The sequence below is a fragment of the Moschus berezovskii genome, chromosome 26 (assembly GCF_049115385.1).
Source record: "Moschus berezovskii isolate FMDL1 chromosome 26, NW_MosBer_1.0, whole genome shotgun sequence".
Lineage (NCBI taxonomy): Eukaryota > Metazoa > Chordata > Mammalia > Artiodactyla > Moschidae > Moschus > Moschus berezovskii.
In genome coordinates, this window is record NC_142485.1 from 32,068,788 (window position 1) to 32,096,422 (window position 27,635).

General features: G+C 40.6%; 1 protein-coding gene and 1 non-coding gene across 8 annotated transcripts in view; one reads left to right on the plus strand and one right to left on the minus strand.

Moving 5' to 3' along the window:
* Nucleotides 1-27,635, minus strand: part of TENM3 (teneurin transmembrane protein 3) — a 654,366-nt gene that overhangs the window by 343,559 nt on the left and 283,172 nt on the right. The window contains exon 1 of one of the 7 annotated variants that reach the window (XM_088832607.1): nt 13,483-13,543. The exons of 5 other annotated variants lie outside the window; for them this stretch is intronic. The gene's annotated coding sequence lies outside the window, so the exon portion shown is untranslated. Of the gene's footprint in view, nt 1-13,164; nt 13,175-13,482; nt 13,544-27,635 lie in introns of those variants that run through there. One more of the 7 variants, XM_088832608.1, reaches the window with a different exon arrangement.
* Nucleotides 26,376-26,448, plus strand: TRNAK-UUU (transfer RNA lysine (anticodon UUU)). The gene has a single exon. It is a non-coding gene; the product is annotated as a tRNA-Lys (tRNA).

The following is a 27,635-nucleotide window of genomic DNA, read 5'->3' on the forward strand; positions in this document are numbered from 1 at the left end:
TATCTGTGTAAATGCAAACAAGTCACTTAATCTTTTTGGGTCTTGGTGTACTCGTTCATTCAAATCGACAAGTATTCACTGAGCACCGCCAAGTGCCAGGCACTGTTCTCACTGGAGAATACCAATTTCAACAGAAGCTCCTGCCTTTGTGAAGCTTATATTGATAAAATGTAAAATTTAAGAGGAAGTCAAGAATTAAAAACAGCAACAAGAAAAGTTCATGGTTGGTTTCTTTCTTCCTACTACCTCCCTTTTACAATTTATCCACCAGAGAGATCTCCCAAATATACTGCACAGGTGTTCTACGCCAAATTCCCAACGGATCCCAAATGAACATCGAAATAAACCCTTTCCTGTAAGATTCAAGGTCCTCCATATCCTGGCTTCAACCAATTTCTCTAGCCTTATCTTCCAAATGTCTCTTTCATGAAATTCATGCTCCAAGTAGGCTATTTTCTCAAATATACGTCACACATTCCAACTTTTACAGCTCTGCCCACCTGCCTCCTTCAGCCTGGAATGCCTTCTCTTTGTCATTCCTTCCATCAGGCTCAAATATTCTCTTGATACAACACTATGATTTTCTGAGTAGGAGAGAAATAAGATCAAGGAGATCCTCAAGAAAGATGATTTGCTTTGGGGGGACTGAAGAGGAAAGTTAACAGGCAGGGAGGCTAGTAAGAAGTACACTATCAAATACAATTAAGTGCAATCTTATTTGCATGCATGCAGGCTAAGTTGCTTCAGTTGAGTCTGACTCTGTGCGACCCCATAGACGGCAGCCCACCAGGCTCCTCTGTCCCTGGGATTCTCCAGGCAAGAATACAGGAGTGGGTTGCCATTTCCTTCTCCAATGCATGCAAGCATGCTAAGTCGCTTCAGTCGTGTCTAACTCAATGCGACCCTATGGACAGCAGCCTACCAGGCTCCTCTGTCCACAGGATTCTCTAGGCAAGAATACTGGAGTGGGTTGCCATTTCCTTCTCCAATATTTGCATGAGAGGCCCCCAAAATATCTGACTTATGGGGGACATAAGTGCTTATGGACTCAGCACTTCACAATTACTGATTGAGTATATACATACATGGAAAGAAATCAGACTAAATTGACTCAAAATTATATGACTTATGAACAGGATGGTAAAGACCATACCAGGTGATACATAGTAGGTTTTCAGTAAATGCTGAGTAAACTGAGTTTTTACAACTGATGAATTGATTTTCCTTAAGAAACCATGTAAATTGCCAAAATGTGTTATAGTTAAATACTACATATTGGTTTCTAATTTTATAGACAGAGAAAATAATTTGCTACAGCAATCAGGACAGGGTACAAAAAACTCAATGATCACTGGGTTTTAAAAAAAAAGTCAATTAAAAAGAAACAGGTTAACATTAATTAACAATTTAATAAAAATATACAAAAATATTATAGGACATACAATTGTATAAAAAATATATATACAACCCCCTTGTATTGAAGGGGGTTTGGGGTTGTATGATAAACAGCATGTATAGAAGAGTATCACAAAAGGCTGTTAATTTTAAATCTCCTCTTTATTTTAAAGAAATAAAATGTAACAGTGGTGGTGGTTTAGTCGCTAAGTCGTGTCCAACTCTTGCGACCCCATGGACTGTAGCCTGCCAGGCTCCTCTGTCCATGGGATTTTCCAGGCAAGAGTATGGAGTGGATTGCTGTTTCCTTCTCCAGGGGATCTTCCCAACCCAGGTCTCCTGCATTGCAGGCAGATGCTTTACCGACTGAGCTCTGAGGGAAACGTAACAGAGGTAGCTATAAACCCCTCAACCACTCCTCCCATCCTTCTCCTCTGTCTCCCTTCCTCCAGCCCCTAAGCAACCACTGATGTGTATTTGATACACGTCCTTCTCAGGCACAGAACTTCAGTGTTTTCCTGTGTGTTTCAGCTTGCCACCTCAAATAGTTTAGCCTAAAGTAAAAGCAGGCTGATTTTCATGGCTGACGTATATTTTGACAATGTGCATCAGACTCTCAGATACTGTCTTTAATTGGGTTATGAGTGACCAAACTGTCAAAAAATACATGTAACAGAAGAACTCTCCTAAATGGAACAGCTTAATATATACAGAATTTTAATCTTGGTGAATTTAAGAACAGAAAAATAATTTAATATTTTCTCAAATTTTACTTTACTCAGTTTTAAGGTTCTCTGTACTAGGGTCACCATGGTTTTATCAGACCTTAGAACTAGTTATCTCAGTTTCAGAGTGTTTCCATTTCCACACTGCAGAGATTAATAAAATCTTCAAGTGGTCTCCTTCCATTGAGGCATCTCATTAGAGTCTAAACTGAACCCTAGACACTTAGAGGTAGATATCTTGTTATTGTTAATTGAGATATTCTCAGAAATAGGGGCTAGAGATGCGTTTTATAAAATACATACAGGTAGATGCTTTTTATATGAAAAGATACTACCAACTTACTTTCTCCATAGATATACTGTAAAAATCTTTAATATTAACTCTATCCATGTTCTGCCTTTACTGAGGTGGAAAAATATTATACATTTACAATTCTAATGCATAGTCTTGAGAAACTGAGGCATACTGAAATAAATAAATATCACAAATCAGCATTTAAATAAACCAGGTGTTTATACTGATATCTGAGCATGAAAGTAAATAATTTTTTTTCAGTTTATGAAAGACCTGGCACCTTGAGTCCCTATTTCTAACTGGAAGCATAAAAGTAAAGATTGAGTTTAGCTTTCTGTATGAGAAGTAATATGCATGAAATTTAAATATACTTTAAAGAAATCAAACTTATTATCACATATTCATAGGCCTTAGTAGTTTAAAAAAGTCTAAGAACTGTTTAAACAATTATACATTAGAAACAACTATAACAACTATAAAGTTTTAGTTTCTCAATTTCTACATTTAATTGTCCTGCCCATTAAAGGTTCAGTTCTTTATCTTGAATGTAATGCCGCTCAAATCTTAAAAAACACTAGAATTTATCCACATGAAAATCATTGCCTTCTACAGGCCACTTCAGGCTTTACCACCTTTTTCAGTGAGTACAATCATATCTCAATATAATGCTGACATTCCTCCTTTGAAAAGGCCTCATGGAATATATTTATCTGTAGTAAATACTCTCTTTCTGAGATCTAATATTATGTAATAGCCAAACTTTGGTTTGTCAAGCCCGTGATGAAAGGTAAACAATCAAACTAGCTAAGTTGGTATTTGGTCATAATGAGACATGCCTGTATAACAAGAACTATTTTTGTTGTGCCTTGCAAATAAATTCAATTTCAAGAATAGCTCCAAAAAAGTTTTGGTCATGGTACTATGATGAAACTTGAGAACAGTAATTATCTATTCATAATGAGCACAACCACCTTCATTTTCAGAATCTCTATTACCACCAAAGGTAGGTGTAGCAAGCATACATGCTCCACAGCACATCCCCTGTTTCCCTGGAAGCTGGTGAGAAAGGATCCTCCTTTCCCAGATTAGCTCTGCAGGGGATGTTTTCTCTTCCTATTCCTTAGGCAAGTCAAATTAACAAAAAAGCCAGCATAAAGCCCCAACTTCTCTCACCAATGACACCCTCACAGAAATGCAAATATTCGCATAGAAGCAGGACAAATATATGAAAATAAGCTAACTCGTGAGCACACAATGCAAATATCTATTGTATATTTTACTGTACATGATGTGTTTTATTAACATTTGTCTGATTTTTTTTTTTTTTTAAAGAATGTTGAATCAACTGAAGAAATTCTACAGGACCTCTGCAATAATCCACACCGCTTGAAGCCCCTGATCTGGTTTCCCTCTTTTTACAACTTTTCCAAGGTCACACCACCAGATAATGGTTTCAATGCTAATTTATCTGACTTCCCAAGCAGAAGTTCTTAGCAGATCAAAACTTAAAAAAAAAAAAAAGAAAAGGAAAAAACCCACCAGAATAGCCTTGGGCACAAATAAATCAACATAAACATAATTTATCATTTTGCCAGGTTCAATAATTACCATTTTGATGTGTTAATAGCCTTTAATAGTAAAGGCATTAGTCATCAATTAAGTAAACAAACCATTAAATGGGGAGTAGAATTGTCAATAAAGGCATAATCTACTAATTTTCTAATCAATGATGCTAATCATTGCTGGATATTAACCAAGGTGTGAACATTACCTATATCACAGATGATCATCTATGATCATGGTTCACTAAAAAAAAAAAAAACCTAAGGAAGATTAAAACAGTACAACACTAAACACATACTCTCTCAATAAGTACTTGCTGATAAATTACATGATTTGTCTTAAACAGATATGGAAATAGTAACATTCAATGGTGACCATATTGACCATATTTAGGAACCGTTGTATAGTGGCAAAATTCTATTCTATAACAGTAAAAGAAGCTACATATAAAGCAAAGTTAAGACCAAAGTCATAACAAAATCTAATTTGACATTTAAAGTGAAGGCAGAATTCAGTAATAAAGGATGATATAAAATTTGAGATTAGGAGCAACCTGCCCTTATTCTTCGGTAGCTGAATAACTTTATGCAAATCACTTAATCTCTTTAAGCCTCAATTTTCTCATCTATAAAATAGGGAGTAAGAATATTTATTGGGGCTTTCCTGGTGGCTCAGTGATAAAGAATCTGCCTGCCCAATGCAGGAGATGTGGGTTCAAATCCTGGGTCAGGAAGAGCCCCTGGAGAAGGAAATGGCATCCCACTCAAGTATTCTTGCCTGGAAAACCCCATGGACAGAGGAGCCTGGTGGGCTATAGTCCACGGGGTCTCAAGAGTCAGACATGACTGAGGGACGGAGCATGCAAGAATATTAATACTTTATAGGCCATCCTCTATATTTCAGGTGTTCTGAGGTGTTGTAACAATTTATCTTAATGCCAGAGTGGACTGGAGGGATTCTGGGTTCCGGTGCCTTCTAATGGAGGGATGCTCTCCCTCAAGGGAGAGCAGGGGCTCCTTGTGGGCACGTGCACCACGTCTAACTGTTGTTGCTCAGTTGTTGTGCTGTGTCCGACTCTTTGTGACCCCATGGACCGCAGCACACCAGGCTTCCCTGTCCTCCAGTCTCCTGAAGTTGGCTCAAGTTCATGTCCACTGAGTCGGTGATGCTATCGAACCATTTTATGCTCTGCCGCCCTCTTCTCCTCTCGCCTTTAATCTTTCCCACCATCAGGGGCGAGCAATGTACAAAACTCCTCTAGGCCTCAAGTTTCCCCTCTGAAATGGAGCCTGTAAGAGCGTTTAACTCTCATTCTGAAGGTGGGATAAAAAGAACATCCACAGAAAAGGTTTAGCTCAGAGACGAGGACAAAGTACACAGGAAATCAAATATTAGATTTGCTTCTCCACTTATAAAACATGTAGTCCAGATCAGGTAATCTTGAAGATTCTCTTCAGTTCCCAAAATTTCTAATTCTGTTCAATTTCATAGGAGGAGTTAGTAAAAAAAAAATTTTTTTTTAATTTTATGAGGGTTTTTTTTTGTTGTTGTTCTTAAGGTCGATTAAGATGGAGTGAAAGAGTAGAAATATGGAGTCTCTTTTTGGTCCTTCTGGCATGTCTTATCTGTTAACTTTTTGGTAACAAAAACACTGAAGTGTGTACTAGCTATTGCTGCAAATATATATTCCAAAGGATATATCTTCCTTGCTTTACCCATCCAAAAGAGAGTGCCACTAGATACGTTCACCAGTTTAAAAAATCAGAATCACAAATATTTTATCAGTGAGTTTAAGTTCCACATGTATCCATGCATGAAATGTTAGCAAAATTTTTCCTTACTCTAATTCAGTGTACTGGCTTTCTTAAAAGTCCTTAACTATGGAAATTAATATTCTGCTTCACTCAAACACATAATACCTAATTGGAATTTAGCTACCCCAAATTCTCATCTGACCAGAAATGCAGAGAAATGGAGGCATTAGACCAAAAAGGCTTCAAAAGGCCAAAACTCATAAAGCTAATAAAATTAGCTCTGAGAATAGTCTTGGCTCAGAACCTTTCCATTGCTATTTTATGCAAAAATTATAACAACAGAATAACTCTGGCTGTTTCTTGACAAACAGAGTAAAGGCGAAAGTCACTCAGTCATGTCCAACTCTTTGCGACCCCATTGACTATAAAGTCCATGGGATTCTCCAGGCGAGAATACTGGAGTAGATAGCTGTTCTCTTCTAAAGGGGATCTACCTAATCCAGGGATCGAACCCCGGTCTCCTGCACTGCAGGCAAATTCTTTACCAGCTGAGCCACAAGAAGCAAAAGCTGACAGCATGACAAGGGAAAAAAATGAAAAACCTAGGAAAATTATACTTGAACTACTGATAATTAAAAATTATCAGCAGTGTAATATCTATACTAGGTCTGCAATCACAGAGCTCACACAGTCCTACGTTCAGATCTCTGTTTCACCATTTTTGACCTGTGTAACACTGAATTTATTTAACTTTTCTATGTAAGAATCTGCCCGTCAGTACAATGCAGAAATCCCTTCTAAGAGGGATTTTGTGAGAATAAAATGAAATGATATGTATAAAGCATTTTGCATAGATTAAGGACTCAAAAATGATAGCTAAAAGTAATAGCAAACACTGTCATGTGGGGCTTTAGACCGTGGATTCTTAACCCTCATCAACTTCAGACAAAACTATTATCCTTACAGAGAACAAGATAATTGATGTGCATAATGATGACCTTCCATGACCAAAAAATGAAGTTGTATTTAAAATATCGTTCAATAAGCATTCAACAACATTTATTGAATGACTACTATTTTCTCAGCTTCCAGCTGCAGGTGGGTATCGATGAGTGAGACACAGTTGTGACCTGAAAGAACACGTCCCCCTAGTGGAGGAGACAGAACGGTAAACACACAGTTACAGCGTAATGTGTATGGAGTAACAGAAACCTCTCCCGGGTGCCGCGGAAATCTACAAGCAGCAGCCAGCTCTACCTGGGGCAAAGAGCAAAGGCTTCAGAGAAGACATGCCCAGCAAGTAGGATCTTGAAAGACCCATGAGAAGTCAGGAAAAGGTGTAAGTGGCACTGACCAAGTGAGAATGTTGAAGCATGGATGGAAAGGTACAAGTGGAAAAGGCATAGGGAGGGATGATGAGAAAGACCTGATTCAACATACCAAGGAAATCTGGATCCAATCCGAAGGGCGTAACAAAGATTTTCAGGCAGGGATGTGCCAGGCTCGGAAGTATGATTCAAACTGACAACTCTGATCATAGTGTGGAGGTTGGATTAAAAGAGAGAAGGCAGGGAAACCAGGTTAGAAGGCTGATGAAAAAGTCTACAAGTGAGAGGAAAAGAGCCTAAATTCAGGTCTTGACTGTGAGATCAGAGTAAAGAGAAGTTTGGGGTGGGGGTGGGGTTTCATTTTAAACATATTTCAATTCAGCATGTTTGTTTCCAAAATTTTAAAAATCCTTAAAGACATAATCATTTGTGATCAAGAAAATGTGACTTGCCTGATGGTACTATTTTTGGTGATTTTTAGTGTTACATAATTCATAGCGTGATGGTAGGGTGATACTTCTAACCAAGTTTGAAACAGTATTCTAGGAATTTTGCTAATGGGCCCACCTTTTTCTTCTTTATGATAAGATTTATACTTAGTTCTGGAGAAGGAAACGGTAACCCACTCCAGTATTCTTACCTGGAGAATCCCATGGACAGAGAAGTCAGGTAGGCTACAGTCCACGGGGTCGCAAAGAGTCGGACACGACTGAGCGATGAAATGGAAAATGGAACTTAATAAGCAGCAAAAAGTAAAGCATGAACTCCAATCGGTATGTTTGAGGGCTTTGCCTAGGAAAACAATCTTGTATGCTGCACTTAATTGCTTTAACTGGCATTTTCAGAAATGTTAGATCTTGTACTGCATTTAATAAAACTCTTCCTATTAGTGAACAATACTTGTTCAAATATTGATGCTAGAATTCCATTTTAATGGAGTTGACATAAAAGATATCACAAGGAAAATCTTGGCCATAAAGCGAACAAATCAAAACTATAAACCTTCCGGTTTGCTTTTGCCTTTTTTCAGGGAAGTGATGAGTCCAGCACAGCAGCAACAGAACCACTAAACCCTGAGGACCGGTCGCGTCAACATACGCCTAAGCGCTTGTTAAACCCGGTTCCCGCTGCTAAGACTGAGGTTGGCAAGTCTCTCCTTTTAATAGCTGAGAAAGTTTTAAAGTAGCAGAATGGCAGCTTCTTTGCAAAGAGACTAATCATCACCATTAAAAGATCCTTAAAAGCAAATACAGAACGGTCAGTCAGCCCAATCACCTTAATTTTTAATGAAGGAATATCTCCATGCCTATCAACGGATGAGATGAACGTATGAAGGAAAATCTACTATCAATAAAAAAGAAGTGCATTTTAAACATTCCCCTTCCCTCAGACTGCCTATGATGAGAGGAAACAATATTTGAAAACACAAAGAAGGAAACAGGAAAAGTGGGATGTGACGATGTGTCAGTGATAAAACAAGCAGGGGTGGCCATCATCAAAAAGCCAATGGCTCTTTCTCCCTCCATCAAGGTCACTCTACTGATGGTGGGCTCAATAAGATGATAATGCATTTGACCGCTTTCCTTGCATCTGACTTTGAGCTCACAAATCCAAATGGCCTTGTTTAACTACTCTGGCCTTTCAGCATTTCCCTGAACAAAAATAATTAAGGAGATGGTACTAGCCCCTACTACTACAAGAACCGAAAGACAAATAAACTTTTAAGAACGTTGCCAGGTGTCGGCTCCGCAAATGTACAGTTTTTAAGCGGGAGGTAAAATGAAATACTGGTTAAATAATTAGAAAAGATTAACAGTGTTAAGTTTGTTATGTATGGTAGTTTTGCTTTATTTCAAATAAAAAGCTTAAAAAGAGTTCCAGGCTCTATCTTACAGGTCCCCTCTCTCCTAGCCGGAAATTTTAAGATTATGGGGAAAAAGGGGCTGTGCTAGAACTAACATGACAAAGTGGAAACGTCCACACATTATTGTAATTTTTTAAAATTTCAGGTCAAGATGTCTGAATAGAAAAAATGCAAACACTGCTCTACATCAGTTTCTGTTAGTCATTTTGGAATACTCTATAATACATCCTGGCTTCTAAATGTACAAAACAAGACTTTTATGTGAAACTATTTAATTTTCAGAGAGGGGAATAATAACATTTAACAGGGAAACTTTTTAAAATAGCATAGCATGTGGTTTCCCAAACTCGATTATTTAAATATGATGAGCCCTCAAATATTTGTGTACACTTTTCAATTATTATTCGTCCCTTGGGAAATGAATTTCCCATCAGTAATACCCATGCATAAATTGTTTCTGTGATACCAAAGATGTCGCTGTTTCCATCCTTTTGCACTAAAAAAGTAAGAGTAGATAATTCAAAACTTACATATACAGGATTGGTAACTAAGCAGCTAGGTTTCTAACTAAAATCAACATATAAACACTAATTTTCAAACAAGTGGTTTCTTCCAAATCTTAAAATATATACAATTTCAAGGTTTACTAAAAATATACATAATCTAATCATTTCAACACATCAAAATGTTGATCTCTATGGGGAAAAACCAATTTTGACATGTCAAAAAAGAAATACCACCTACCAGATACCTAAACTGAAACTTCATGTTAAAACGCCTTAGACATAAATATTAGAATAAATTTTCATTTTGGAGAAGACTACAACAAAAGTCAAACAAATCTCATCTATTTTATATTACTACAGAAATCTGTAATGCCAAGCAAGTTGATTAAATTATCATAAGTATTTATTATAAAACACCTCTTTTAGAAAATAAAATCAAGTGTCATTTTGGCTTTAAAATATTCAATATTTGAGGATATGGAATCATTTTTTATATAATCATTTAAGATTGATAACAATGTCTATGTTTATACGCTTTGGATTTGTTGAAATCAATGTGAGAGCAAAAAACTTGCCGATAACCCTAATCTAAACCTTTGGGAACCCCTGGCTCATCTCTCCCATTCCTCTAACAGCCCTTATCCATCAAATCCTTTTGGGGAAGTTCCTCAACTTATATTTATGATTGCTATTGGATCAGCTAAGAACCAGGTCACTGGAAGATCTAACTCATGAAACACTCCAATAGTTGTGGCTTAGCTCTAACTGTGTAGAATCTGTGGGCTAACCCAGAAGGGTACAGCTAACATTATGCTTAGAAAAAAAATCCTACCGCCCATGATTTACTTACTTACGTTCTCACATTGACATACCACTCTGTCTCCTTCATGGTACCAATTTAGATATTTACCAAATATCTAAATATTTTATTTCTCAAGTGTTTAGTGTGAAAGCACTCATATCTAGGATAAGATCAAATAATTCCACTTATACTTTAAGCTACACAAGTATGTACTCATGTGCATATACATATTTGCACAAAGAGTAAGAAATCCAGAGTAAAGCAGTAGTATACCATATTAGTGTAAAATTTAAACTTTTATAAAAAGAGGGAAAAGTTAATAAAAACTACTGTTAGACAAAAATTTAAAAGAAATATACTGCTCCACATTTAGCATTTAGGTTTAGATTGTCAAAAAGGTGGTTTGTTAAAAACCTTTATCCACAATTGTTTAAAGTTTAGAAGACAAAATAAATTATAAAGGGGCTGATGCTCCAAAGCCCAATCTCTTAATTGCTGATCAGAACTGAAAATAGATCTTTTTTCCTCCACTAATTGAATGAGTCTGGTTAAACCTTTTGAAATACACTTTAGAAAATGCAAGAATACAGCTTAGAACAAGTTCTTTAATTTGGGTCATTTTCTATTACTTGCAATAGTGACGGGTGCTTAGCAACGCTGTTCTGGTGGGCCTTTTAAGGAAATGAATACCTGGAATACAGCATTTTAATCTATTTTATGGCATTAATTATCAAGATCACTGCATTTAGACAAGCCTCCTTTGCCACTTCCCTACATTATGAAAGAAAGGAATCCTGTGATAAATTGAATATGTTATTTCAGATGACAGAAGATCCTGTGCACATCCCTTAGCAAGTAAAAACACATAAGGACATAAAAACTAAGAGTAAAGAGAAGTCACAGAAAGGGTGAGTTGAAATGTTTAGACAAGGATCCTACACGGAAAATCAGTGTTCAGACATCTGCAAAGGTCCATAGGAAGTTGAGTTCCTTTCTCGATCTTTGAGGAAAACTAAATTCTATTATGCCACGCACTAGGCCACTGAAATGTGATGCGACACAACGGAAATGTAGCTAAGATTTGATTTGATAAAGATTTGCTGAGTCTTTTAAATACCGATTTTATAAAAGAGGACTCTAACATGAGACATGTTCACACAGAACATCATTTAAAACATGACCAAGTTATTCACATCCTATTTATTTTAACAGGCTGAAAGGACTAACAATCGAGAAGACAAGGAAATCAGGTAAAATCCAGACTTACCAAGTATTTTTAAGAAATCAAACTGCCAGGTTGCTCTCTGTAAATACGCCCATTCACATCTTATTAATAATCACCAAAATAGGTTTAAGAATGTAGTAATTAAAAACACTTGGAATACAACTTTCTACTTTTTTTTCAGATCTCAATTATCACTGTTTAAAGTACAACTCTTCTAACTTTTTCCCCATAATTACACAATTCATTTCAGATTTCTTATCCTAAAGAAGGAAGGTATCAATCTTATACTCCACCATCCTCTTCAATCTTTACAGCTAGTAAGACAGCAAGTGACTCTTTGTCTACAATGTATCCTAATTTCAGTCTTCAGTGGTCAATTTTTAAAAGCTTTTAACACTTAGCCTCCAAAGCTGAGAAAGGAACCTGGTTAATAACCTGCGATTACATTTTGTAAGTTTCATTCCACCCGTTAATCAGCTTCCTTTTAAATGAAACATACTTCACACTTGATTTCAAATTTATCATCAAACTGCCTAAACCACAGCATACAATGGGATAACACCAACATTTCTCAAGTTTTTTAACCTCTTAAAACTGACACTCTTACTTGGGGTTCAGGGGTTTGAACAGCACAGTTTCCTCTTAATGCCTGTGAACCCGCAGAAAGAACAAAATGTGTGGCACAATATAGGCTGCACTAAAATAGTCTCCTACCAGGAGGCAGGCTGAGTAAGTTAGCTGTATTTCTCAATTGACTTCTCAGGATCATTTCAATCCTTTTCTTAAGGGCTACTTTAACAATTAGCACACAGAGATCTCTGGATGGCTTTCTGAAACACTGAAAACCAGAGAACAAAAGGTTTATTTTAAAAATGAAAACCTTGGCTTGTACAACTCCAGACGTGAATCTGCTTTCAATTACTGAAAGTATTTCCACTTCAGTGGAAGGGGATCAAATCTTCAACTACACCATCTTAAGGCACTGAATTTGATTATACTAGGCTTTCAGAAGACAGAATGAGTTTGTAACACAGGCACACATTTTCTGTACATATCATTTAGGAGATATTCCAGAGGGGGAAAGATACCAGCACAGGGCAAGGTTGGAAATCCGACTTATCATTCTGAAAGCTGCCACAGATCTTTGTTTTATTCTAGTAAAACACATACATAAATGGGGCAATGAATTTTACTTCGACAGACAGTGTGCAGGCTTTTTTTTCTTCCCCAGAAATCATTACCAACTAGTTCTTCCACGGGAGTAACCTGCACTGAAGCACAACGGTAAACCTAAAGTTGGATTTGTTTTAAAGGCTGCCCTGCAAAAAAACCCTCTCGTGGCAAAATTCACGCGCAAAGTATTTCGCAGAAGAAAAACTGCTCTTTTCATTACTAGCCGGATGATTTTGTGCCTTTCCACCCCTCCCATGAAACCACTGGCATGATGGATTTTAGTTGAGGAAACCAAAAGACTGACTGAATTCGGCTCAATGCAGATTTTAAAACCCAACAGACATAAATTATCCAAAACCACTCGAGCTCAAGATGCGCGCCCCCACGAATTCAACACCGCACACCGCAAAAGTCACCGAAGGCAGGAAAAACGCCAGCTTCCCCTCCCGGGTGAGCGCGGGATACTACTCATAAAACAGCCACCTAATTAAAAATCCCCGGGAACAAAAGACTCCATGCTCCCCGCGGCTATACCTGCAACCGCTCCGAGTGCCCAGGAGTCCGGGAGAAAGTTCAGCCTCCACCTCCTCTCGCCACCCCCCCAAAAGGTGGCCCCTCAGGGGTTAAAACGCCACCTCATTTCGGATGCTAATGTGGCCTCGGCCCCGATTCCCACCCGCGCGGAGAGCCTCCTCCCCTCTCGACCCCACCGGGGAGGAGATCGCGGCCGCCGCTACGGCCGCCGCCGCCGCCGCGGTCCCCGGGCGCGAACCAGCGATCGAGCCGCGCGATGCAGCCGCGCCGGGGGCCGCGCGAGGAGCCGCCCAGGCCGCCGGGCCGCCGCTCACCCACCTTGCCGCGGCGCGCCCTCGCTGTGGCCGTGCGGAGCCGAGCCCAGCGTTGCCAAGTTGCCTCGGTCTGGAGCGTATCATGTTACAGCGCCGGGCTCGGGGCTCCGGCTGCGAACGGCAGCCAGACATGATAGGCTGAGGCTCCTCTGTTTACACCCGGCCGCCGAGGGGGCGGCGGCGGCGCTTAACCCCTTCGCGCCGGGCCGGGCCGGGCCGCCGCCGCCGCCGCCGCCCCGCTGGCCCCGCGCCCCGCCGCCCGCGCTCCCGGTCGCCGCCCCCGACCCTCCCCTTCTACACACACACACACACGCACGCATGCATGCACGCATGCACGCGGCCCGGGCCATCTCCACGGCCATGCCCCACGCCGAGTGTGGAAACTGCATCCCAAACTGGTTCCAGGCATGCTCTTAAGACCCCGATTGGAGGTATTCCACACACACACACGCGCGGGCGCGCACACACACACGCAGACTCTCAAACATCAATATTCCCTCCTGGGCTTTTGCAGGTTGCAGCAGATTTTTTTTCCAAATCGGTTTTTCTCCAGAAGCGCGACTTTGCTGTGCTTACAAAGAACCTCTTTCCCCAGCACAGGAATGAATCTCGAACCCCCTTAGCCGCCACCCGGTAAACCTCACACGGCGGCGGCGTGGACTTCATCCGGATGCGAGCGGTGGCCGCGTGCTCCGCTCGTCGCGGCCAAACTAAGTCCTGGAGCTGGCGGGACGCGCCGCTCGGGGAAGGTGGGCGGCGGGGCTCCAGGTGGCGGGAGGGGTCGCCGGCGGGGCCTGGAGTCCAGCGGCCGCGGCGGGCGCGGCTTGTGTGTGCATGTGGGTGTGTGTGTCGCTTGGGAACTGCAGCGGGGACCGACTCGGCCCGGATCGCCCCTCGGCCTGGGCTGCTGGCGCTCGGCCACTCAGGTCGGCCCTGGGGCCCCCGGGCGGGCGGCAGGACTGCTGCGCGACCCTATGGTGCTCTCCAGGGCCTCGGACCCCATCCACGTCGACGGGGGGCCAGACCCGCATCCTGGGGAGGGGAGGAGGTCCCCGGGGTTGGAAGCATGTGCTCAAGTGGTCTGAGCTAACTCTGAAAGATGCACCAGGGCTGGACAGCCCGTATCTGGAATACCTAATATTGCTTCCTTTACTTTTAAATGCAAGACACTCGATACTGCAAGATCTTACATTTTAATTTTTTTAAATTGCCTTTTTCTCCCTCTAGATCCACTTTTATCATGATTTTTGCACTGCCTCTGGGACAGCGTCCCTCCTCCCTTTCTCTTTCTTCTAGAACATACCATCCCCTTCAGCCTCTTCCTCCATTTAACTAAGAAGGGGATGACTAAATGTCCAGAGATTCACCCGTGTTTTCTTCCAGTCCCTCCAAACCCCCCAAGTATGATTATGAATAAAGAAACAAAGACAAGCAGCATTTAGAATACCAGGATCAATCAATATAACCGTTACCTCATTAGCCGTCATTCCACATTTTAACTCTCATCTAAAAATAGTACACCAAAAAAAGGACTACTTAAGAAAGATCTGTGTTTTTCCTTCATTTGTGAATTAGACCCAAGAAAGATTATATTCTTTCCTCTTCTCCATGATCCAACAACTGTAATTTCGTTTCCCTCTTTAGGTTTTCTTTACCTTAACTCTGGTCGCTTTTTAAAGATAAATCTACAGCCACGTGACTACAGCTCACCTACCTCTTACTGGATACCTTTCCTGTCCAGGTTTCATTACCATCTAACGTCCATCGTCTTTCATGGAAATGTCTGATGTTTCTCAGTGTTGAAGCAACGTCTCTGCACCTCAGTATTCTTCTCTTTCAGTAACAATGACTTCTCCAATCGCAACTCACAAATACATTGTATTATATGATTATCGCAGGTATCCTGCTTATTCTTTCCTGAGTGATCAATATCTCCACTGTTTAACGAGGACATCATTAAGATATCAGAGAAAGTATTTTAACATTCCTTGGGCACAGTCTAAATTTCAAACTTACTTCAAGGTTTTGAAATTCTCCTTAGTAAAATTGGGTCAAAAAATAGAACAATAGGTATTTTGTGGGGCACTGAAAGACTTCTAAGTTCTTAAGCAAATGTCTTCCTAAGTCATAATATTTTGAAAAGGATCCTTACACGAATGACTGTAATGTGTGTGACTCTTGGTGGTTGGGGGTGGGGGGGTTGGCGGGGATTGCCTGAAGTAATTTCAGTTAAACACTATAGAACAGATATAGGTCCTGTAATATGAAGAAAACACATTCAATTGGAATCTAAGAAGAATTAAATAGGTACAACATTGCGCCTTTAGAACTTCCCCAGACCCATGGGCTTGTGAATGCTTCAGATATATACCCCCGTGTTTTTGATGCCACCAATTATCAGATCTGGAGGAATGAAAGGTTTTTAAATCTTAAATCACCACTTGGGTCAAGATGAATCTCAAGAAGACTGATATTTGGCACGCTCATTTCCCCAGATAAATGCTATGTAAATTGGTCACTGATGGACAGCATTTATTAAAATTCCAATTTAACATGCTAATTAAGCCATGCCCATCTACAAATATCAGATACAGGTTAGGTAAATTTTTATATGGGACTACATTGGAATCTTCTACATGTATATCTAATTCTCCCTTTTCTGAATACAAAACTAATTATTTTCAAATTGGACCAAGACATTATCCTTTGAGAATGATCAAGGGCTGACTTTGAACACAGCTGAGCAGCAGCAGCAGAAGCAGCAGCAGCAGCCCATAGGGAAGAAAGGGGAAGAGATGGGATTTTAAACAGTTTCTATTGCTAAAAAGTGAAGGACAGTTTCCATATATATCTTTCAAAGAAAAGATAACAAGGTTTTCTGGCCACACCCATCCCTGCATCAAATCACTGCCATCTTTTCAATATTGGGGTCCACTGAAGAATCACATACCCAGACACATAATAAGACACATATTAAATGTGGATTTTCATTTCCTATTGTTTGCCATATCGCTGCTGTCAGGAATAATTAGCCTTATGGACACTGCCTTCTATAACTTAAGCATTTCTTGTCTGAGATCTGCAGAATTCCCTGCAGTTCCATGAGCAGACACTATCAAATATGTTGAATTATGTGACTATTTTATGTTGTGAATAAATAACCACATGGAATCATACTTGTGCTATTACATGAATTTTACTTATAACTGAATTTAGTTCTTTAGGCATAAAAGCCTAATGACTGCACACCATGAAAAAGATTTTTAAAAATGCATGAACCAAATCAAATCAAAGCAAATTGTGTTTTAGGAAAAAAAAAAAAGTCCACACGTGAGCTGTTACTTCAAATTGGCACCAACTTAGCTTTAATATTAAGAGTTCTTCTGACCTTTTGCTACCTAGGCCCAAAGCCTTGAAGAAAAAGTAGAGTTTAACCAAAACTGGGATGATTATCTTCTTGCTAATGGTTAAGCACCAAATCCATATTTTCAGAGATGCTCATAAAAAACCATAATCAAACACTTTTAGCTGTGTTATGTATGTGAATATGATAAAAACTAACATTGAGCACTTGGTATGACTGTCACTACACTGAACACCGGACATATACCATTTTTATTCATTTTCTAAAGCCCCAGTGAGAAAGTAATATTATTATCCCATTTTATAAACGAGGAAACCAGAGTTCAAAGAGTCCACGTGGAGTGTCCGGGACCAAACCCAGCCCCGGGTCCTCAACTTAACTCACCTCGCTCAACACTTAGCACCGACTCATTAGTAAAAACTAGCATTAGGAGTGCAGTTCACTTTAAAAATAAGATTCGTCAGGATAATCCACACCAAGGATTTGAAAACATGATAGTCAATTTTAAAAACTGACCATTTGTGGATTTGGGAGGGGGAAAAAAGAAGAGGCACCACATCTGATTTCTCCTATGTTTTGAAGCTGCTTTTGGAGTTAAGGGAACAAGTAATACGGGCTTCCCTGGTGGCTCAGTGGTAAAGAATGTGCCTGTCAATGCAGGAGACGCAGGTTCAGTCCCTGGGGTGGGAAGATACCCTGGCAACCCACTTCAGTATCTTACTTGGAAAATACCGTGAACAGAGGAGATTGGCAGGCTATAGTCCATGGAGTCGCAAAGAGTTGGACATGACCGAGCAACTAAACAATGACAATAGGTAAATATGTCTCTGTCAATCTAAAATTTAGTTTTTCTAAACAGGCTTTGTTAAAAATTATACAATTTATTATGAAACTAAACTCAGCATTGTATTCTATTAGTAATACACATATGAAACATGATATTCATTTTTTGTTTCTGCTGTAAATAAATGTTTTCAACTATTGTTCTGAAAAACTTGTCCTGTTACATCCACTTTTACTGATATTTCTGTTAATATAGACTTCCCAGGTAGCACAGTGGTAAAGAATCCGCCTGCAATGCAGGAGATTTTGGAGGCGTGGGTTCGATTCCTGGGTTGGGAAGATCCCCTGGAGGAGTAAATGGCAACCCACTCCAGTATTTTTGCATGGCAAATCCCATGGACAGAGGAGCCTGGCAGGCTACAGTCCATGGGTTCTCAAAGCTTCAGACACAAGTTAGTGACTGAGCATGCACGCATACACTTATATATAATTGTTCTTTATAAAATATCCAATATATCAAAGAAACTGTTTATGTCACTGAAATTACAGTACACTGACATCAACTGGTACATAATAATTGTACAATTACTTTAGTTATGTGCTGTAAATAAAATTTTAGACTTTATCTTCTGTTTTATAAAGTGTTATTTTGTCAGGAGCACAAAAATCCCGAACAGCTATGTGGACTCTGTTATAAGCTGACATAAACTTTATTTTAAATCATATTTCCGGGTCCTTTTTCCAGTAAAGTTCACTTATCATTTACACTGGAACAGAAATAAAGGTTTGAAAAAAAGACATAATAAAGGCCAATTCATAATTTTTCACAGATGTCTACAGTAAATCTAAAAGGCTAGTATAATATGTAGGTGATCCTTTGATCCAAACTACAGAAAAATCCACCCACAGTATAGCTATTTATTTCACAACTGTTTGAAATGACCCACATCCAAATTCATTTCTAAAAGGTAAGTTTTCTTCTTTATCTTTAGAAGCATTATGTTATTTCACCAAAAACACAAATGGCTTCTGAAATCTGACCCATGATGAAGACTTAGGACACTTCATCTCCAGTCGGTCACATGTATGGTATATGCAAAGCACTGGGTCTGATTTCTGTCTTAAGGCGGATGACCTTGGGCGGAGGATGACCTTGGGCAGGAGCATGCTGGGTCCTCCACAGCCCAGGCAGGCAGGGAGGAGGGGAATAGGATGTGGGTGTGTGGAATGAGGTCTGGACGCCTTGCAGGGGGGCAATCAAGCAATACACTGTATCCAGAAGGCTTAGCGGGCTTCAGTCCTGTGCCAGCAGATACCCAAGTGGGAGGGATGTGGGTAAGGAAGAGAGATCATTCCTCTCCAGGAGCACAGAACTTTGAGAGAAATCCAGACAGCCAGCAAGAGGTCGGATGACGATGGCCCACACTCTGTCTGTGGAGTGGGTTTCTCTCTTAATCAATCCACGTCTTACCTATCACTTTGCCTCTCACTGAATTCTTTCTGCAATGAGACATCAAGAACCTGAGCTTCATTAGGTCCTGAAACCAGAAGCGATTCGATCACGCAGGGCAGCACATGGTGCTCTGTGACTCAGAGATGCTGCCATGTCCAGTGGAGAGAGACTCAGAACACTGGAGATTAGTGAACAACACTGAAACCCCAACAAATGGAAGGAGCTATTATTCTTCATTCCAGAGAAGATCACAATTTGATCATCTCAAGAAGCTCATCAAGGGACCACTTGAGGCCAGATTAAAACATGCAGGCCCTGCACCCACCCTGATCCTTGCTCTAAACTCCTCACCAAATCCCACTGGGTTGGGACACAGTTTTGAAGTCATTAGCCCCACTGTGGCCCCTGTTGCATGACAAAGCAATAAAACTATTCTTTTCTATCACCCCTACACCCCCCAAAAAAAGAGGTCGGATGGGGGTAGGGATGCCAGGAACTGGCAAGAGCTGAGGGCCCAATCAAGCCACCAAATGTCCTAAGGCAATGTTACAAGTGGGTGCATGGCAGTGTGTGGAACCCTAGTTCTCTGTGAGTCAGCCTCCACATGGAGGTGTACAGGAGTGGCCAAGAAAGAGGGAGTGTCACTCATCCTCGGCAGGGTGGACACAAGGTCCAAAACCAGCAAGACGGATTCCCAGGCTCACCCGGGGATGGCAGCGTCTGTCCATGCTGGCAATTTACTGGTGTTTGACTTACTTGTAGGTTTTGACAATAAGAACACATTGGGGAAAGTGCTTTGAAAGTACACGGATATGTGATAAATAAAAATGATTGAACTGTTTTAAATCCTTCAATCTGGACTATTTGTTTCCAGCCATCATTCCACTCACTCAACTTCAAAGCATATTTTTGTGTTAGTTCTCAAAAACTGACAACTAACTCGGATATCAAAAAGCTAGGCCATAGATCTTTGAAATTAAATATACATAAACAATTTGTTTTCTTTGTTCAGATGCTAAAATTTAGTCATTCATTGATGGCTAGTGATGAAGTGATGCGGTCAGGTGGGTAGTTGTCTGTGAAGGCACTAGCTGCCTGCAGGTCAAATCCCTCTTGCAGTGGAGAGAAGACAGAAATCACACAAACTCCTAGTGCCCAGTCCCTTTGCGACCCCATGGACTGTAGCCCGCCAGGCTCCTCTGTTCATGGGATTTCCCAGGCAAGAATACTGGAGCGGGTTGCCATTTCCTCCTCCAGGGGATCTTCACAATCCAGTGATCCAAACCACATCTTTTGCATCTCCTGCATTGGCAGGTGGGTTCTTTCCTACTGTGCCACCTGGGAAGCTCTACTGGTTAAACTTCTAGAGTCACTCTTAAAAATTTGTAATATCAAAAAATTTCCAAAGAACCCATAGGTATTAAGATCATTTTTTGCAAATAGTTATTGAAGTCTTTATTGACAAACAAATCTGGATAATCATTAATTTTAAAGTTTTAATTAAAATTTTTTTTCTAAATTTTTTGCTCAGGAAAGTAGATTTTTTTTTTCCCCCTGCTAGTTACAAGGATAATTAAATTTCACCCTCACCAGAGAGGCGGGACAGTTCTGTCTTTGGCTGTGAAGGTGGCAGGGATTCTAATTTACTATTGACAGTGGTTCTTTCACTTTGATAGATGTGAATTCAACTTCCTTTATTGAATGCCTATTATGTGCCTGAAACACCTTAAATACTTTGGCTTGAAATGCCATTTTTAAACCTCACAGGGCAAGACTAGTTTAAAATTAATGTAGAGAACTGTATTTCCATTGTTTAATATACTCTGTAGGGGAAAATATACTGTAGGCAAATTTCTACCTGGTATCTGTCTTGGTTCATAAAAACAAACAAACAAACAAGTAACAAGTGTGCTTAGGGTCCTGCTAGGGGCAATGTAGGAGTTTACAGGGAATCATACAAAGGTATACCTTAAGTGCTACATGAGAAGAAATGAATTCTCTAGAAATGGGGAGGTGAGGGAGAATAAAGAGAAAAACAGATAGACAGAGGCTGACAGGTAAGGAAAACTCCAGTTACAGTATATCTAGTCCTGTGGGCTTGCAGTTTCTGGGTGACAGCAAACTTCAGGGGCTGTCTCTTTTAGAACTGGCACAAAGGGAATTAGGTCTTTCAAAATACAGAGAGGAATTGAAAGGCAAAATAAGGGCATCTATTTATTTGCTGCAAACCAAGGTGACTGTAACCCCCCAAGGCCATCCCACCGCAGTCTGGAGATCCTGACCCATTAAGGCAAGTGTCCAGGTGAAGAGTTTGACTCAAGACTGCATAGGTGTTTCAGAGTCTACCTTCCTTGATGGCAATTTGACTCCAAAATAGAAACCACTGTGAAAATATGTAGAATTCTATGTTATTTTTGGCCAAAGGCCTTGCAAGATCTTCCAAAAAAGGTTTGCACAATGTGATTTCCTTCACATGAATTTTAAAGAGTAGGCAACCCACTCCAGTGTTCTTGCCTGGAGAATCCCAGGGACGGGGGAGCCTGGTGGGCTTCCGTCTAAGGGGTCACACAGAGTCGGACACGACTGAAGTGACCCAGCAGCAGCAGCAGCAGCAGCAAGGCAGAACAAGTAGAGTATTTTTGAATTAATTTCATAATATTACTCATTAGATCAATATATCACAGTGTCACTTTAACTACAGAGTCCAATATAGCTTTCAACCAGATGATATAGGTGTCTAGAATTAGTAGAAAGGCTCTAATATTTAGCTGCAGGTTTAGGTTGAATAACTGTACCCTTCTTGCTTGTGTTTTAGAATCGATGTTGGGTAAATTTCCCTTCAAGAAATTTCTGATAGGGTTTCAGAAGGATAGTTATATTGAGGGCTTTTCTAACTGGAAAAAAAGTAGTTAGATTAGTTGTGATTAACAACAATTTATCGGAGTGCCTGGAAAATCCCATGGGCGGAGGAGCCTGGTAGGCTGCAGTCCATGGGGTCGCGAAGAGTCGGACATGTCTGAGCGACTTCACTTTCACTTTTCACTTTCATACATTGGAGAAGGAAATGGCAACCCACTCCAGTGTTCTTGCCTGGAGAATCCCAGGGACGGGGGAGCCTGGTGGGCTGCCGTCTATGGGGTCGCACAGAGTCGGACACGACTGAAGCGACTTAGCAGCAGCAGCAACAATTTATGATTAGTGAGCAAGGTCCTAAATTACAGCAACGTTGTAATTTACTCCATAAAAAGCTTATTCCATTGCTTGCTGATTTTTTCTAGCAATTTTAAGTAGGAAAATCCGAGGCTGTGATTCAGATAAGCGGGCGTCTTTTTGCCCATGCCTTAGGTGATGTGAAGAGACACCACTGAAATGGGTGATAAAGTGGGCTCAGTGCAAAAGAAAAGAACCTACAAAGAACAAAGCAGCTTTGATAGTTTGCAGACTGAAACCAGTGAAAACACATCACAGTCCACCCTTCAGGGATTTCTCCACTTGTCTACAATTTCTCTGAGAATTGGGAAATTCAGGTTCTGGACATAGCTCTTCTGATGGGCTGTGTGCTATATTTTAGTTTATCTGGGCTTCAATTTTTCCCTCTAAAACGGGGAATATCTCTCGGGTCTTCTGAATCCTTTAAATGGCTGTGCAAGAGTTTCTTCCTACTCCTTTAATGTTCTAGGATAACAGTTTGCAGTTCATAGATATTTCTATTCATTGCTCATTTTCTTCATGTTTTTCTTTTAGCCATCTTGATTTTCCACTGGCCTGATTGTTTGTCTGTCTGTCCATCCACTCACAGTATAAAGATCAAATTTTATTTCGAAGAATGAGTAAGCAGTAAAGAAAGAGTGAATGGGGTCAGTCACTTCCATATGTTGACATTTTAAGGCAGACGTGATTTAGAAAACAGCTGTTCTCAGCTTTATTCTGCTCCATATTTTAACCTTCCATTTGTTGAGATACCAGCCTCAATCTACTGTCTGTAAGAGGTGAGAGGTTCTCCACTTCATAAGAAGAGCACTGATGATTAATGAAGCCCAGAGAAGCAGTGAGGTATGCACGAGCCCTGTTATTATGTGTGGCTATCACATTGTCTTCATATGGTTTGTTATTACATCGTTGGTGGCAATCACATCTATTTATTCTTCTCAGCTAAGATTTACATCTCTTGCAAGGTCTCCTGTCTTTCATTGCCTCTGTATCCTATCAACAACTTCAAGTAGGGTGGGCTACAAACAGGAGACTCTGGGTGTAAGTATAGTTTAGAGCAGGGGTCCCCTTCCTCCGGGATCTAATGTTTGACGATCTGAGGTGGAGCTGATATAATAAAAATAACACTAGAAATAAAGTACACAATTAAAGACCCTGATGCTGGGAAAGATTGAGGGCAGGAGGGAAAGGGGGCAAGCGAGGATGACATGGTTGGATGGCATCGACTACAATGGACATGAGTTTGAGCAAACTCTGGCAGATAGTGAAGGACAGGGAAGCCTGGTGTGCTGCAGCCCATGGGGTCACAAAGAGACAGATACCACTGAATAACTGAACAGCAACAATAAAGGTACACAATAAAAGTAATGTGTCTGGATCATCCCGAAACCATGCTCCACCGCAGTCAGTGAAAATATTATCCTCCATGAGAACGGTCCCTGGTGCCGAAAAGGTTGGGGACCACTGATTGAAAGGACACCACTGGTTTCCTGCCTTCAAGAGATCACAGAGCATCACCAAACGTTAGGACCCAAAAGAAACTTTTAGCTCCCTGCGGAACCTTCTTGCCTTCTTACAGTGAAGTCAGTGAGTATGACCCCAAAGACAAACATCTCCTCTATTTACTAGTGATTCTAAATATCCCTAACATGACCGCCTCCTTGTATTTCCTTAAGCAAAAAAGTAGAGAGAGGCGTTATAATTTGCCTAAAGGCATCTATCAAAGCAAAAGAAACGCTGTCAATAGAAAATTAGAATGTCCTCAACCTTCACAGTCAAACACTGCTGCCCCGCCCCATCTGATGAATGTGAAATTTAATTAATTATCATTGTAACTAGCAGGAAAAAAAAATCTACTTTTTCTGAGCGTAGAATTAGAACATTAATAATTTTCTATTTCCTTTTTTTTCCTATTTCAAAAGGATTGAGAAGATTTGTCAAAGAGCTAAATATACATCCATATCCAATTTTCCTCCAATTATGAAGAAATAAACCAACTTCAGGGCTTTCTAATACCTGTTCGACTGTGACTTTGGTGCCTTTCAGCTCTCATGAGAGTATGTAAAGATGACCTTTCTCTGCAGAGACAGTATCTGTTCATGCCTAAAAAGGGAAGATTTGAAAATTCTTAAATACTCTCTTCTGCCTTTTTCCCTATCCTATTTCAAATCAATTTCTTATTTTCTCACATTCCTCCTGGCTGGCAGCTGCCCCTTCTGGGCCTTTATGTGGCCCGAGGAAGACAGGCAGGCAAGCAGTTGCCTGTTTACTTGATGTTGGTCCTTTTCCCGGGCTGGAGACAGAATGTCTGATCTCCATAGTGTTAGCAGCTTCCAATTGCCCCCATCTTCAAAAGCATCTTAACACTTGGGTCCACAGGCTGGGGTCCCCTGTCTTTCTTTGCAGTGGGAATTAAAACCTTTCTGTTCTTTGAAAGAAGACTTCTGGAAAAAAAGAGAAACAGTCATAAACACCAACCCATAAGTCAGGTCACTAAAGGAAAAAAAAAAAAATTCACCTGCAGTGTAAACCCAGAGGATGGAAGAAGTCACGTAATAAACACTGTATTTGTTGACTGTCTGAAGCAATACAGCTGAAGAGAAATCGCTTTCAGTCTTGCAGGGACTCTCCCGAACAAGACCAGAACTTCCCTAAGACCACGGAACTGATGAGGACCACCGGCAAAAACCATGAAGAGACCACCCCTTGCCCCACAGCACAGAGCTACTTGAGTGGAAATGGCACTTAATGTGTTTGACTTTGCATCAGATGCTTCTTGGTGTATATCCAGAATTATATTTTTATAGACTTCAGGGATGCCAACGAAAGAACAACTCGTGTCCCAGTGCTTCGCATAGAAATGCCCCACTTCTTTTCTCTATCCACTGTTGTACTGATTCCTGCTGAACTGAGGTGCTCAGACCTTTTGTCCAGCTCCTGTGGCTGCTCTCACCACCCGCTTCTTGCCCTGCCCCACAGTGGCCCAGCCCAGCTAGGACGAAGGACTGTCACTCTCGGTAAGGATTACTGAGTTCTCTCATTTGACTTTCTTTCCAAATGGATTTCTAAGTCTTTTTTATTTTTTCTTGTAGTGCACAGGAAAAGAAAAATATCATCTAGTCTAATCTCTGGAATAGAGTCTTATAAGTTCCAGGAAAGCAGGGAGAAAAGGCAAGTTTAAAAATAAAGTATACTGATACACTATTCTTCTATCTTTAATTCTAAGAAGTATGATCATTAAGTTCTAAATAACGTACAAGATATACATTTCCGGAAACCAGATCTCTCTCTTGATTTTTCTCTTTTTTTTTTAAACTCCAAGTTGTTACCATTTGAATAGTCATCTCCTGTCCTGGGTCAGAAGTAGTGGGAAGATGTCGGTTTTCAGAAGTACCTCCTTCATCCATGCTTTTTCTTTAAATTTCCTTATACACCCTACCCAACTTCTCAATCTCATCACGTCTACCCTTGATGCATTGATAGCCTGCGCACGGTCCTTGCATCCCTACTCCAATCCACATTCGGGTCAGACCTTCCAATGACTTATTTGCAAACGCTCCTCCCATGCTCAAAGCCTCACTGGTTCCCTGTTGACTACAGAATAAACCCTATCGCCAACTATTATCCAGGAGAACTATCTTAGTCTTATCTTGCACTTGACATAGGATTTTTCTCAAACACACCTCTCCCCTCTTTCCTGTCACTTTGTCACATCATTCTCTCTGCCTAGATGTCCTTCTTCGGTCCCCCCTTACTCCACTCTTCCTTTTTCTCTCTCTCCTTACCCCCAACCCCCCGCCTTTTATTTCTCTCTGATTTCCATAACCACTGCCACCTCGCAAGGCCCAACTGACCAGTTATGAAAGTGCCAGTCACTCAGTCATGTCTGACTCTTGGCGACCCCATGGACTGTAGCCCACCAGGCTCCTCCATTTGTGGGATTTTCCAAGCATGAATATTGGATGCTGTTCCATTAATTCTAATTGCCTACCAAAGTCATAGCCAATCACTTAATGGCGTCAATATTATGTCTACAGGCATTTAAAATGCAACATGTTCAAAGCTAATATAATCATCTTTGGGGAATTTCCTGGTGGTCCAGTGGTTAGGACTCCACACTTTTACTGCTGAGGGCCCAGGTTCAAGTCCTGGTCAGGGAACTAAGATCCTGCAAGCTGCCCAATGTGGCCAAAAATATAAAATAATATAAAAATAAAGACCTCATCACAGTTGAACCAAAACCCTGACTTTGAGTAGTTCTTTAAAAAAATGAAATGAAATAAAATAAAATAATCATCTGCCACAAACTTCCATCTCTTCCTGGGTTCCTGAAGTTAGTGAACAAAAAAATCTGTGTCCATCCAAATGCTCCAGAAACTTGGAAGCTGTTTCTTTTATCAGCACCGCCTTCCCCACTCCCTACATTGAATCAACCCATAGGCCCTCCACCATTTTCACAATTTTCATCACTACCATGTCTACCTCTGTTGATGCAACCATCATTTTTCACTTGAATGCAATATCACACCTGCCTCTATTCTTACCTTCCTCTCACATTCTTCATACTCCATTCAGAACAATCTTTCAAGAAGACGCAAATCATCATACCAATTTCCTGACTGAAAATTTTTGAATGACTCCCCACTGCCATTGTGATAACATCCCAGTTGCTAAGTAGAGCTGATGAGATACTCTGTGACCTCACATCTTACACTTTCAACCACAGAGACAGTTTCTGGCACCATGCATAGGATATGCCTAATCTTTGAACGAGCATCCATCCTCCCTGAGCTAAGTCCTATTTTCCTTTCAGTCTCGTCTGAGATGTCTCCTCTTCGTGATGTGAAAGCTTTCCTGTCCCCTGGTGGCTAGATGTCAGTAATCAATTAATAATATGCTTGATTACTGCACAGTCATCAAATTAAGAAAACATAAAAATCACAACACTTATTACATTCTATGTATTGCCTTAAAACTAGAGAATTGGAGAAGAATATAGAAACATTATTTCTGACAGGCACTGGTTGTGTGTTAATTTGCAAAAATTCTTGTGAGTCTGGAAGATGCAAAGATTATCCTCCTGTTTGGGGAATATGAACAGTCATAAAGTCTTCAAGTACATTCATACCTGAGTTCAAATTCCGTCTCTTGGGACTTCCCTGGGGGTCCAGTGGTTGAGATTCTGTGCTCCCAGTGCAGAGGGCAGGGGTTTATCCCTGGTTGGGGAACTAAGATCTTACAAGCCACACATTGAGGAAAAAAAAATCCTGCCTCTTCCACTTACTAGGTGTGTATTCTTGAGTAAATCACTTGCCATTTTTGAGCCTCATGTATGTATATAAATTAG